Below are 14,192 nucleotides of genomic sequence, written 5' to 3'. Positions count from 1 at the left end.
TGTTTGGGCAGTCCATTTTGTATCATTTTATCACATCACCTGTACCACACTTACAATTCTCCTTTGACTATTTATCTGCCCTCTTTAGTGTTTGGCAGTCCTTTATATCACAACTCACGTACTGCCCAATTTGGTTATTGGCAGTCCTATCTTTTACTTGGCTTGCAGCATTTGCTTTTTCTTTTCAGCCCTTTTTTCCACACACCTTTACATGTATAGTACATTTGGTAATCTGAAACTTACATAAGTACATTAGCACACTGACATTGGTATACACACATTTACAAAGATTTGTTACATTTAGAATAAAATAGTTTCATCGTAAGATACAGCACATTTACTGCAGATTGCTTTCTGAGTGTATTTAGGTCACTCACTCCTAGGAACATACAGTTTCAGGTCCACAACGTTTCTTACACCTAAAGGTCTCTTGGATTTTGGGTAGAACAGGTAGTAAGCATTGTCATGTGGAATGTTCTGTATTATATAGGTCCATTATAAATATATTTAAATTTGGAAATTTCATGGTTCAGTTCACTAGAAATTTCGTGGGTTTTTAAAAGAACATAATCCCCAGTTTTAAATTTTGAAACTTTCAGGTTTTTATCATGCCTTTTATATGTAGATTGAGCTGTTTGCTTTGCCCTTTTTCTGACTAATTCTTTCTTTTGACTGAACCCCAAGCTTGTACAAGGTGGAACCCCTAGTCTTCCCTCAGTTAAACTTTTACTTCTGCTGGCTAACAAAATTTCTTTTGGTGGGAACTCAGTAGACTCATGATGTAAAGTGTTCATGACATTCTCAAAGTTCGATATAAATCTGCCCTCTTTGGTATGGGTACCGAAAATGGTCTTACAAAGAAGGGTTTATGCTCTAATGTAGTATTCAAAGTTCTTAACTCGACCGGTTTTGTCCGAAAATACGGTGCTATTACTTTCTAAAAGATGAAGCAATTCTATTTTCTGATCAGAAGATATCTCCTTCAAATTTTCCACAATATCCATAAAATCATGCCCTTGCCTGTCACTCTCGTCTATTAACCTCTTGACATGCTACATTTCATACATGTTTGTCAAACCATCATTCCCTTGGTCAATCTCCAATAATGAAGAACCAATTTCTGAATCGAACACCTTCCCATTTTCCTCAAATTTTATTTTCAAATTCGTAGATGCATTGTTGATTTTGAACACTTCCTGGCTACAATCAATAATAACTTTTTCTTTATCTAGCCAATCTATACCCAGAATCATTTCAGTACTCAAATGTGGCACAACCAAAAAATCGTGTTCAAACTTTTGTCCTTTTATACTAACTTCAACCAATATCTGGTTCTTTACTGGCTTGCTAGTCTTGCCAGTAGCACCAACAATTTTTACACTAGTCGCTAACATAATTACTAGTCTAGGCTTATCACAGATGTGTTCGAAAAACGATTGGGAGATAGCACTTATCTGAGCTCCAGTATCAAGAAGTACTTGCAATTTCACATTATAAATTTCAACTGGTATTACAGTTTAGCTTAACCATCAAATGCTTTTCATTGTTGTGTTCTTCCCTAAGAAAATCCAGGTCGACGATAACATCGTCCCAAGATATGCTTTTCACCTGCACATCACCTATATCTGGCAGTTTCTTTGGTTCCCGGAGTTCAAAGTCATTAAATACTTGAACTCTTTGTAACTTTGACACTGAGTCGTCCGGTGGCTCCTTTTTTCTGTGTTCAGTCTCAATATCTGGGTTTTGTTTTGAAACTTCGTCATCAGTAGGTACAATATCGCAATTAGCTGTATTCCCATTACTTTCACTAGTACCGAAATACTCGTCATCTGAACTATCGTCAGAATCTGACCATTCTGTCTGGATCGCTTTCAGGTTCTAACATAAAAGCTTTTCTGAGACAGGCACTAAGTTCTTCCTCCGCATTTTCATCAGGCTTTGATTTTAACTCAATATCCTCTTTTGGCAAAATGACCTCATTATCAGCTTTACTCACATCCACTGTTACTTCATATTTAGCGTAATCCTCGTGGACTTCAGTTACTCGTAGGTAATTATCTGCCCCTTCCCCACGGTGCCGTTTGGTAACAGCTTGTACTGTTGGCGGGTCGTTAACAGAACTTACTGCCTCGTCAATGCTTAGGATTTCATCCTCCAATTCCTACCTATCTTTAACCATCGTCCTATCGGCAGCACGCATACTTTGCGTGGCGCTATTTACTCTCTCCTCCTGAAATTCGGGGCACGTCACCTTATCGACGTTCCTACTATTACTTTTTTCACTAATTAACGTCCTTGCCTCATATTCCTTCTTAAAATTCTCCCACTCACATTGCTTGAGGCCCTCGTACAGATCGTCGATCTGCACACGCCAATCAGTTACTTCTGCTAATTCGTTCTCGCCATTTACTTCATTTCTGACACTGCTAACCGCACCTCTCTGTGTATCCACTGTTCCATCCACTATTTCCTTCGCCATGGAATTACCACTTGTAATGTATTCGCCAGCTCTTACGGCAATGTTCATACCTAATTCTGCCGCCTTGCTAGCGGCTTCTGTCTGAACAGCTGATCTGCTAGGCTGGGCTGTTGCTCTCTGATGCTCCACTCGCCAGTTAACATGTAGCGCACTGCGGGGCAAAGATGAATCATCTGCGCACGCACCTGACGCTTGTTTCGCAACAACACGCTGCGTCGCTCCACGCTTGTCCCTAACCTGTCTCATAATTTTACTGTCAGCCCGGTATTGTTTCTTAAATCGGGGCCGGTATGTTCCGTCCGCTTCCGTCTGGCCCGCAACGTTCTCGGAAATCAGTTTCCTGCGCCGTTATTATTCTGCGCGGTGTACCCTCCACCGCGACCTGGATAACTCCCTCCTCTTCCTCTGCCTCTACCTCTCTGTATCATGTTGACGCGAAAACCATCGCCGTCATTCCTCTCGTCATTGTTGCGGTTATTCCTGTTACTAAAATTCTGATAATTGGTACGACTTTCGCGCCAGTGGTCTTCGTCTTTGACCCTTTCGGGAAGTGCTTGGAAACTGCGATGATTGCTCCCCACATATCTCTTCGAATCTTCTGGAAGCTTTTTATACAGGGTGTTACAAAAAGGTATGGCCAAACTTTCAGGAAACATTCCTCACACACATAGAAAGAAAATATGTTATGTGAACATGTGTCCGGAAACGCTTACTTTCCATGTTAGAGCTCATTTTTTTACTTCTCTTCAAATCACATTAATCATGGAATGGAAACACACAGCAACAGAACGTACCAGCGTGACTTCAAACCCTATATTACAGGAAATGTTCAAAATGTCCTCTGTTAGCGAGGATACATGCATCCACCCTCCGTCACATGGAATCCCTGATGCGCTGATGCAGCCCTGGAGAATGGCGTATTGTATCTCAGCCGTCCACAATACGAGCATGAAGAGTCTCTACATTTGGTACCGGGGTTGGGTAGACAAGAGCTTTCAAATGCCCCCATAAATGAAAGTCGAGAGGGTTGAGGTCAGGAGAGCGTGGAGGCCACGGAATTGGTTCGCCTCTACCAATCCGTCGGCCACCGAATCTGTTGTTGAGAAGCGTACGAACACTTCGACTGAAATGTGCAGGAGCTCCATCGTGCATGAACGACATGTGTCGTACTTGTAAAGACACATGTTCTAGCAGCACAGGTAGAGTATCCCGTATGAAATCATGATAACGTGCTCCATTGAGCGTAGGTGGAAGAACGAAACTAAAAAGAGCTCTAACATGGAAAGTAAATGTTTCCAGACACATGTCCACATAACATCTTTTCTTTATTTGTGTGTGAGGAATGTGTCCTGAAAGTTTGGCCGTACCTTTTTGTAACACCCTGTATAGCTCACATACGATTTCAGAATCGTATCTTCTCCCTCTTAAGTGTGTCAACTTTCGGTACCAGTATTCACGGAAACCTTTCAAAGAGTTCCTGCCCCTGTTGTCATGAAGTTTGGCCAAGATAAACTCGCGCCACAAATGATTCTGTTTTTGTTCAGACCAGTATTCTTCCGTAAACTTTTGTTTAAACTCTTCAAACGTCATTGGTTCGGTATTCAAGTTGATTCCCCAGCGCTTAGCGCCACCTGCTAAGGCGCTAATTACTATGTTTATCTTCTCCTGATCAGACAATTGTTTAGGAAACATCCTCTCGCAATTTTTGATGAAATCCAACAGATGCCATCCGTTATGTTTTTTGGCGGGATCGAAGCGCTCCTCACCTTCCAACAGCTTCCTAAGTGGCGTGTTTTTACTCTCGAGATCGAAAATCTTCCCTTGAATTTTCGATGTATTTTGTTGACACTTTAGTACACATCCAGTAATTTTTTCGCCTAAATTTCTTTCAGTATCTGAAACTGTCTTTTTCAACTGTGAAATTCCATGTTGACGGTCGTTTACGATCTCAGTTTTAAGACCGAAAACTTTTTCGTCTATTTTTGTTTCAACTAGAGGCTCTACTTTCTCTTGGATGTTGAGAATTTCAACATCAAACCTACTGTTCATGTCGCCAATTTCCCCGTGCATAGTATTCATATTTTTATTAATTGTGTCAATTTCAGACTTCATAGTATTTACTGCAGAATTTAAATTACCCACTTTTTGTTCTACCTGTTCAATTTGTTTACTAATTTTAATTCCTTGTTCTTCGACCTGTGCTTTAAGCTGCCCAGCTTGTGTTTTAAGCTGCTCATCAAGTGTGTTTTAAGCTGATCATTCCGTGTTCTGAGCTGATTACTTTGTGTTTTAAGCTGCTCATCAATGTGTGTTTTAAGCTGGCTAACCTGATTACTGACTAGTTTTTGAAGTTGATCATTTTGTCCTGCAATTTGTTTGGTTAATCGTTCAAATAAGTCGTTCATGCTTAAAATTTTCACACTGTCTTGTTCTACGGAATTTGTGCGTTCCGATCCTACTTCAAAATTTTCTTTCTGTTCTTTCTTTATCTGTGGTGAATCAAACATGTCAGTGTATTCGTTCACATACCCACTATTATCTACAAAGTCATCCTCTACTTCCTGTTTTATTCCTTGCTGTTTTCGAGGCGATCTCGACATTTCAATCTGTTCGTTAACATGTTCGTGGTATTGTATGTACGCCAAATGTCTACTGCTAACGTCATCTGTTATCTGGCCGCGTGAACTCCTGTCATTGCCAGCCGCATCTTCCATTACACTCGGCACATCTACTGTGTTTACGTTCTTGTCCACACTGAACGCAAATTACACCTCACTACCGTACTTGACATTCACTGCTATTTACTTCACTAAATACTATTGCAATTCGTGCCACTGAACATCTTCGGTATTCACGGTAATTTGTGACCGACAACAACTGGATGTCCTGTCACTGGGAATCCACTTGTAATGTTCGCGTGACACAGTACTCGTTAAAGCCTGTGCTATGGTAAGTGAGCGGAGATTACTTTATGAGAAAGGATTTTTGTAAAGATATCGACCGCGTATACCTGAATGGTGGCAAATCAGACTTACACCCACTCTGTAATAACAATTATCTGTCAAGCAAGTTCGAAATGCAATCACACGTCAGGATGGACCAAAAGCAACCCGGGAGATGCTACTAATGTGATAATAATACAGTCGCCAGCCTAATTAGGCATTAACTGAGTTTCTTCCCTGTACAAGTTGATATATATTCATGCAAAACATGTTGTAACACTGTATAATATAGTAGAATTTTAGAACCAAAAAATCTATTGAACTGATAGTTTCACGTTCTGTACTGATATGGAAAAACCATGAATACATAACACTTCACTATAATGTATACTACAAAACTTTATACTGTCTATTAATCTGATTAAAATCAGGCATAGGTTACCCTACAAATAGCACTTTCGTGACACACACAAAATGTCAGTTTTCATAAAGATATCACACTGTTAATTTTGACTTTTATATTGACTTTAACTTTTGCTGGTCAAACCAATTAAGAACACATCAGAATTCAAATGAATAAAAAGGGGGTGGGGCCTTGAAACTGTTATAATCGCTGTATTAAAAAAATGATTACTGAATTTATTATGCGTTCAAGATTTCCAGTATATAAGTTACTACTCTTTTCATCTTATTTACTGCTCATTTAAATACCTTTATATCTGCCTCGAAATAATGAACTTCATTACTATATCAATATTAAAGTTATCTTTCAACTTTGTTAGACATTCGTTATTCATTTACTGGTTCATTGACAAAACATTTCTTTAAACACCATTCTAACATAGCTAGTTCTGCAAATAATTATTATTAACACAAATTTTCATTTTCATTTTGGGACACTCAGATTGCAACACATTTGGAAAGGACCCTGTCTAGGTTAGTTGTGAGGATAATTAAATTATGGGAAAGTTCTGGTAAATTTTAGGTTCACTCTCTGATCCACACGAAAGTTTCAACCTGCTAGTATCGATGCGGCGGTTGGCGGGCGGCAAGATGGCGAGGCACAGAGCACACATACAACCACAGCTATGGCTCTTGACGTATTGGCACTTTAATTCTTCTTAGCGTCGCAATACTTTTCCATTTAGTGCCTATGGAACTTTGCCATGCTGTGTGGGCGTTGGGACGGCATACCCGAGGCTCAGTGAAGCTATGTCTTCCGGAAGATGTTGCTCAAACCAGCGGCAAACTCCAACTACTACTGTGCCCGTTGTGACGTGCAGTGCCCGCGTGCATTTTCCCGCGCTCACCTGCCATCCACCTTCTTCCGCTCCCTGACAGACTGGGTATTCACCCGAGGTTTTGCATTCTGCATATCCCAACACATTGCCTACGTATGGACCAGACGCACAGTTACAATTTTAAACATCTTAACAACAGTTTCAACATTTGTTGCATTTCAATTCTATTACAGTATTACTTGACATTTGACATAAACATTAATATTCACCTTGAAACTTATCTACAGTTTTCTTAACATAACGACACGAAACAAAAAAGAAATGAAATCAGAACATCAATTACACAAGTTTATCGAAAAGTGGCTTGCAGTCAAATTTTGCGCTTATGGAATTCGTCACAGGCTGGACTGTGACTCGATTCGTGATTTTCTGTCATAGAGTTCACAATTCGTATTAATTGGCAGTTGATGCTAAATAATAAAAAGTGTGAGGTCAAATGTAAAGACCGGAAATTGAACTAAATACCTAGAAATCACCGTTACGAACAACATAAACTGGAAAGAACACATAGGAAATGTTGTGGGGACGGAGAACCAAAGACTGCGTTTTATTGGCTGATGATGCAACGGATCTACTAGAGAGACTGCCTACACAACGGTTGTCCGTCCTCTTCTAGAATACTGCTGTGCAGTGCGGGATCGTGACCAGGTAGAATTAAAGGACTTCATCGAGAATGTTCAGGGAAAAGCAGCACATTTTGTATTATCGAGAAATAGGGAAGGGAGTGTCACTGACATGATACAGAATTTGGGGCGGACATATTTAAAACAAAGGCATGTTTCTTTGTGGCAAAACCTTATCACGAAATTACGATCACCAACTTTCTCCTCCGAATGCGAAATCATTTCGTTGACGCCGACGTTCACAGGGGTTAACGATCAGCATCAAAAAATAAGGACATCAGGGCTCGCTCGGAAAGATATATGTGTTTGTTTCTTCTGCGTTCTGTTTCAGATTGGAATAATAGAGGATTATTGTGAAAATTGTTCGATGAACAGTTTGCCAAGCACGTAAGTGTGATTTGCAAACTGTCCATGTAGATGTAGATTACGAATTTACTACGAGTGATATTGTAGTGGACTTTAAAGGACATGCATGGTACTCTCACTTGAACGCGTGAACTGTGATAATAATTAATTTCATGCATGCATGCATGGTTTTTTTATGTTGTTACTTTCCTTTTTGTTACCTCAATTTATTTGCGATACAATTTGTAGCTATGTAATTTATCGCATGAGCTGCAACCGAATTTTATTGTATGTGTGTGTATTATCTTTCCTTTTTCTGATACAGTATTTGGTTTAGGAGTGAACCTCATTGCCCTCAGATGTCGCCTCTAAGTAGATCTGTGACTCAGATATGACGTCAGGCAAAGCCATAGAGTAGAAAAATCTCTGTTGTGAGCACTGCGTGCTGTGCATGCTGCTAGCATTAAGCTGAAATTGTCACATGATCTCAGGATGATTCTTTTTAAGACCAGTTCACAAAGGCCGTCAAGTCTCGTCATGCCAAAACATTCCACAATGCATTTCAAATGGCGGCATTCAGACAAGTCAACAGACCGTCACGTCACGTCACGTCACGTCACGTCACGTCACGTCACGGCACGGCACGGCAGGACACGGTTTACCGGGAAGGAAGTGTCGACGGTATTACCGTCTGCTATCATCGTAAGTCAACCAATTTTGCCGCGCTTACTCGTTGAATAGATAGTGGATATTGTGCTTTTGCAACTTCTTAATCTCCATTTTATTATTGTGCTTTGATTTCGTAGCAAATTGTAAATGTTAGATGCAGACTTGGAGGTTTTTTGCACTGGATGTTCTCACACAAGCAATGTGAAATATCTGAAAGCGAAAAATTATTTAGGTTTGGCAATAACAGAAGAGACGCCCACTTACCCGTAATGTAGAAATGTCGCTGTTTGAAAACGTTTCATGTATCAGCACTTCAACAAACAAAACTGATCAAGAACACAAGTTATGAGGTTTGCTTTGGCCATTAATAACCTTAGTTCCTCATTTGCAATACTGTACTCTGGCACGGACTAAGCAAATTGACGTTACATGACGTGACGGACAGTGTGAATACACGCTGTCGTGACGGTGCTGTGACGTGATGTCTGCTCATTTTGCTCGTCAAAGCTGAGAGAACAATTTACTCCAGGTATCAAATGCAAGTTGTTATGGTGTCTGCAAAACGCCTGTCCCTAATACACAGCACATACGAGCGGAATCTATCTGAACTAAAGATTTGGTGCCATTCTATGTTCACGGGAAGATCATAGGTACATAAAATCATACATCTTTGGAAGAACTATGTTATCTGTGAATACATTTATTAAGTCCAGTGTTATCTATGTGTAAACAGAATGTTTGTAGCACAAAAATATGACATCATGCCGAAAGGAATACCCGCATCTTTACTGGTTTAAATTAGAGAAATGTCCAAGTGTCATACATACCACGGTACAGAAATTGCGAAAGTTTGCCATTAAAATACTTTACGTTGTAACCAATATTTGGCAGATCACTACAGTGTCAAGCATATGGCCTGAATGCCAAAGTTGACAGCGACATGAGTCAACATACCGGCAGCTCGAATTCGCGCAGTCTCTACTAATCTTGACGATGACTTTACTTATACTATTTGATCAAAAGTATCCAGGCATCTGGCTGAAAATGAGTTACAAGTTCGTGGCGCCCTGGAATTCAATATGCTGTTGGATTTCTTATTCTCCACAACTCCAAATGGATTATACGCTTTCTCTTTAAAGTACTTTAATCACCAGATGGGATCGTAGTAACCTTGAAAATTAATTGCAAATAGTCTTGGGAAATCGTAAATTAAAAAACAGTAGATAAGTTGTGGATAATTCGTGCTACTCTTGCCAGAACTTACTCAGTCGTATTCCGCGCTAAACACCAGCAGCGGCAGAGATCTCGTTCAGACACGGACTTCAGTTCTCCAGTCGCTAGGCTGGAGTGAGAGCGGCACTGTTGCAGGGACGTCGCTGCTGAGGAAAACGGGAGAGGAAAAGGGGTTGATCTCGGAAACCCAAAGTGGGAGGAGGGAAGATTAAAGAGAAAGGATACAGAAATAAACGCAGAAACACTATCTAATACAACGTTTCTGGCGATTGGCAACCCAGTTTGGACCAACCCGATTCTGCCGAAAACCCCCAGAAATTGACAGGTATGTGGTACTGACGTCGAAGAAAAACAGTACATTGCTTCCTGTGGGGTAAACGTTCGTCACAACTAGTATTGCTGTGTTTGGGATAAACTTGTACATTTCGATCTGCAGCTTCAGAGTGAATAGTGTAATAGTTTCTGAAACAGCCTGCTGGACGTCCTGCACTTGCCGCCGACCAGAGCGAAAACTTTCTGAGACGAATTACCTCTCTAAGTGTGCGTCATCATGGTTTCATGCAACTTACAGAATCGCGACCTTCGATCGTATGAATAAAATGGAGAATGTACTTTATACTAGAAATTGTGGAGAACATTCCCAGGTTCCCACGAATAAAGCGAGTCGGAGAATATGCTTCACGCGAGAAATTTCTCAGCTTGAGTAAACGAGTGGTGGGGGGGGAGTCGCTAAAAACAATCAACATTCTCCGATTTCGTATGAGTAAAAGTAGAGGAGCGATAACGAACCGAGAACATTCTCCGTTTTTTGAAGTGTGCTCTGTAGCATACATCGAGCTGAGTAAGTCCTGTTGACGTCAGCTTTTACAGACTTTTTGGTAGTAAAGGCAAAGTTTATATTGCCTGTAAGGCAAGAAGGTATACGTACCCGAAGAAATACAGAAGAGAGAAACCGTAGAAACTTCTACGGGCTTTACAATAAAAACATTTTTGTATGGCGAATTTCCTTCCAAAAAATCGTGAAAGCAGAGATGGGCGACCTTTAAAACGAAGTGAAAATTAAAATGTTTTTGTTGCTATTTAGCAGACTCAAGTTTTCACACTGCTGTACGAGAAGACTTTGGTACACACACAACACCTGTGCCGCTGACGTTTCCGGATATTCATGTCTTCTCACATCGTAAATCTTACACTTCGTTAAGTTCGAAATATAGACGAATCAGAAAATTTAACAGCTGGCTGATTACAAAGCTAGCGATCTGCTTCTCGTAATGAACTCCACGGGCGATCGCTTGCGTCCTTGACACCATTCTGCGTCGTATTTAAACAAAATTATCTCTTCTTAGAAAACTCGGCCACAGTTCCGGTTTGGGGTCGATGACAAATGATGTAATTTTAAGATTTCATTCACGTAATGTGTTGACCTAACTTCAGTAACAGAAAAGGTTCCCCACATGTCTTAAATTCAATACGATCGCAGAAAATGTATTTTTCTAAATGGTCTTTAATCGTCATAACAATTTGCTGCCGCACATAAAAGTGAAATCTAAACGTAGTGCAAGTCTTCCAGAACACACCGACGCCAGTTCAATCTTCGTACACTAAACAGTTTGCCTGTTTGAGCGAGCTGAATGAAGTCTGACGTTACGCGTGCGTTCTGTGCGTGACACGGCATACGACACACACAGAGAACCTTCTCAGGGAGGTGGGGAGGAAGTTGGGAGGAAACTCTCTCGTCAGAGAATACGCTTCCAATTTTAGATTCGTACGAAATTGAGAACTTTCTGAGAGAATATTCTTTTGCTCTGATAATCTTCTCCGGAGAAAGATGTCTTTTTATGTATACGACTCCTAATCCTCACGATTTCTCCCCATGAATGCGAAATCGAAGGGAGTACCCACGACATATACTAGAGGAATTCTGGCGGGAGGGGACAGGTCATGCAATTCGCAAAGAACTAGGAGTAGGCAAACCAGGCATCATTTCTTGATAGAGGAAACAGAAAACTGGCGACAAACTGCTTTCTATAAACATTTTAAGTATAAGAATGCACTCGCGTAACAACACAATAATTTAAGTTCTTGGATTGGACGCAGATGTTTCTGATACTTCCTTTTTTGTAAAATCTCGCCGTATTCTTTCACGTAGTTTCGGTGTTCGCTCAGCAGGAACAACGCAGCCAGTCTCCTTCGTCTGTCTCGATTCGGTTCTAAGGCAAGTCTTTGCTGGTCGTAGAGTATTGAAGCATCGTTCCATAATCACCGTTCCCGTGGAATAGTACTCAAAATATTTTGTGCTTCTATAATGCTAGAGAAAAGGTTCTTGCCCTAGGGAAACAGAGCTGCGACCTATAAACCACTTAATTTAGAGTCAGAGACACACTTTCTCCTCGATCAGTTGTACTGCGGGTGCAGCTGAATGGCAATGGCCATAAAACCGTGAAGCTTTTAAAACAACTCTGCGTTTTTATGGAAGTGCGCCGTGCTACTTTTGCAAATATTCAGGGGATGTACCATGTTCAGAGCAAACGCTGGAATACTTTCAGAGAAAACTGAATACTTAACGGAGACGGGAGTGATTCGATATATGGTAATACGACCGAACGTCATCAGCACTTCCTCTCTTTTTCCGTCAAACATTTTCTTTCGAATTTTTCCTTACAAGCGGAAGGTCAAAATTTAATTTCCACCTCCGGTCCCCCTGCAAGAGCAGCCTGTGCTTCTACAAGTAATTCCACACTCATGGTGTCTCGTTCACTTAGGTCTGCACTCAGATGGTCGATAACCCATGCCGTGTGTTCACCCACCGACTTACATTGCAGGACATCCACAACGGGTACCACAACTCTAAGAGACCTCGCTACTACAATTCTGCAAAGAAAAGATAAACTACACCAACGTTCCCTTTGAAAGGTGGCTGTTTTAATACCACATTCTGTTAATTTGTAAGTAATTACATCAGGCTAATTTTTTAGAAATTAAATGCCATTATCTCACACACTCATTACAGATTCACACACGCCATGCAGTAATACGCTTATTCTCCTGTTCTTCATCAGCAGCATAACGAGTACCGCCTGCGTGCCACCATCAACTCTGCAGTCGACTGCCATTCATCTGCAAACAGAACATGCCCTGCTCGAAAGCTGCCTTTGAGATGTAGGGATGTGTCTTTATTTCTTTAATTTGATAAAAATGATATCTACATAATTCCTGTACGGCATGTAGTTCATCTACACAGATGATGGATTACTGCTGCTACGATGGCAGCTTATCAAGATTTAAGTGAGTCTGAACGCGGTGTTATAGTCGGCGCACCAGCGATGGGACACAGCAACTCCAAGGTAGCGATGAAGTGGGGATTTTACGGGACGACCATTTCATTGGTGTACCTACAATATCAGGATACAGGAAAACATCAAATCTCCGACATCGCTGCGGTCTAAAAAACATCCTGCAAGAACAGGACCATCGACGACTGAAGAGAATCGTTCAACGTGACAGAAGTGCAACCCTTCCGCAAATTTCTGCAGATTGCCATGCTGGGCCATCGACAAGTGTCGGCGTGTCAACCACTCAATGAAAAATCATCGAAAAGGGGTTTCGGATCCGAAGGCACACTCATGTACCCTTGATGACTGCACGACACAAAGCTTTACGACCGTCAACACCATCACTGGACTGTTGATGACGGGGACTGTTCAAGCTGGTGGAGGCGCTGTACTGGTGTAGCTGGAGTGATATGGGACCCGTGACACGTCTAGATACGACCCTGACAGGTGACAAGTACGTAACCATCCTGTCTGATCATCTGCGTCCATTCACGTCCGTTGTGCACAACGACGGACTTGGGCAATTCCAGCAGGACAGTGCGACATCCTGCTCGTCCAGAGATGCTACAGAGTGGCTCCAGGAACACTCTTCTGATTTTAAACACTTCCGCCGGCTGCCAAACTTGCAGCATACTGTTCAGAGGAGATCTCCGCCCCCTCGTACTCTTACGGATATATGGACTGCCCTGCATGATTCATGGTGTCAGTTCCCTCCAGCACTACTTCAGGCATTAGGCGAGTCCATACCACGTCGTGTTGCGGCACTTGTGCATAAAATATGTCGACTTGAACAGCAAATATTAAGTGTGTCTCTAGGTTTACATCTACTCCTTTTCCTGAAACTGCTCCACTAGCTTTAGTCTTTTATAATACGACTGTAGGGCAAGAATTATTCGAACTGCGTTTATTACATGCTGCATAACTAATCAAAGTGACTGGAGATCCATAGTCAGTTACCGCGGTGGAATTTGTGAGTCAATTGATATCTTTATAATTGCATGATACACATTCTCTTGTAGCAGTTCTTTTCCCTGCAATAACGTGTCTCTTATGTCTTCCAACGTGATAATATGTTCTGTTACTGTGTTCATGTTGTAAAAGTGTGCAAATTGATTAAATCCGGAACTTTACTATTAATCTGTTTAATAAAAACAAATTAGTCCCCTTGTGTTAATGCTCTGGAAAAAATGCTGTTCGTGAAATGGTCCCCGTCCGTTGACGATTTTCGTAGCAAACAGATCCTGGAATGGAAATATCTCACCTCGTAA

The sequence above is a fragment of the Schistocerca piceifrons genome, chromosome 11, assembly GCF_021461385.2.
Source record: "Schistocerca piceifrons isolate TAMUIC-IGC-003096 chromosome 11, iqSchPice1.1, whole genome shotgun sequence".
NCBI lineage: Eukaryota > Metazoa > Arthropoda > Insecta > Orthoptera > Acrididae > Schistocerca > Schistocerca piceifrons.
Note: the sequence above shows the minus strand (reverse complement) of the source record.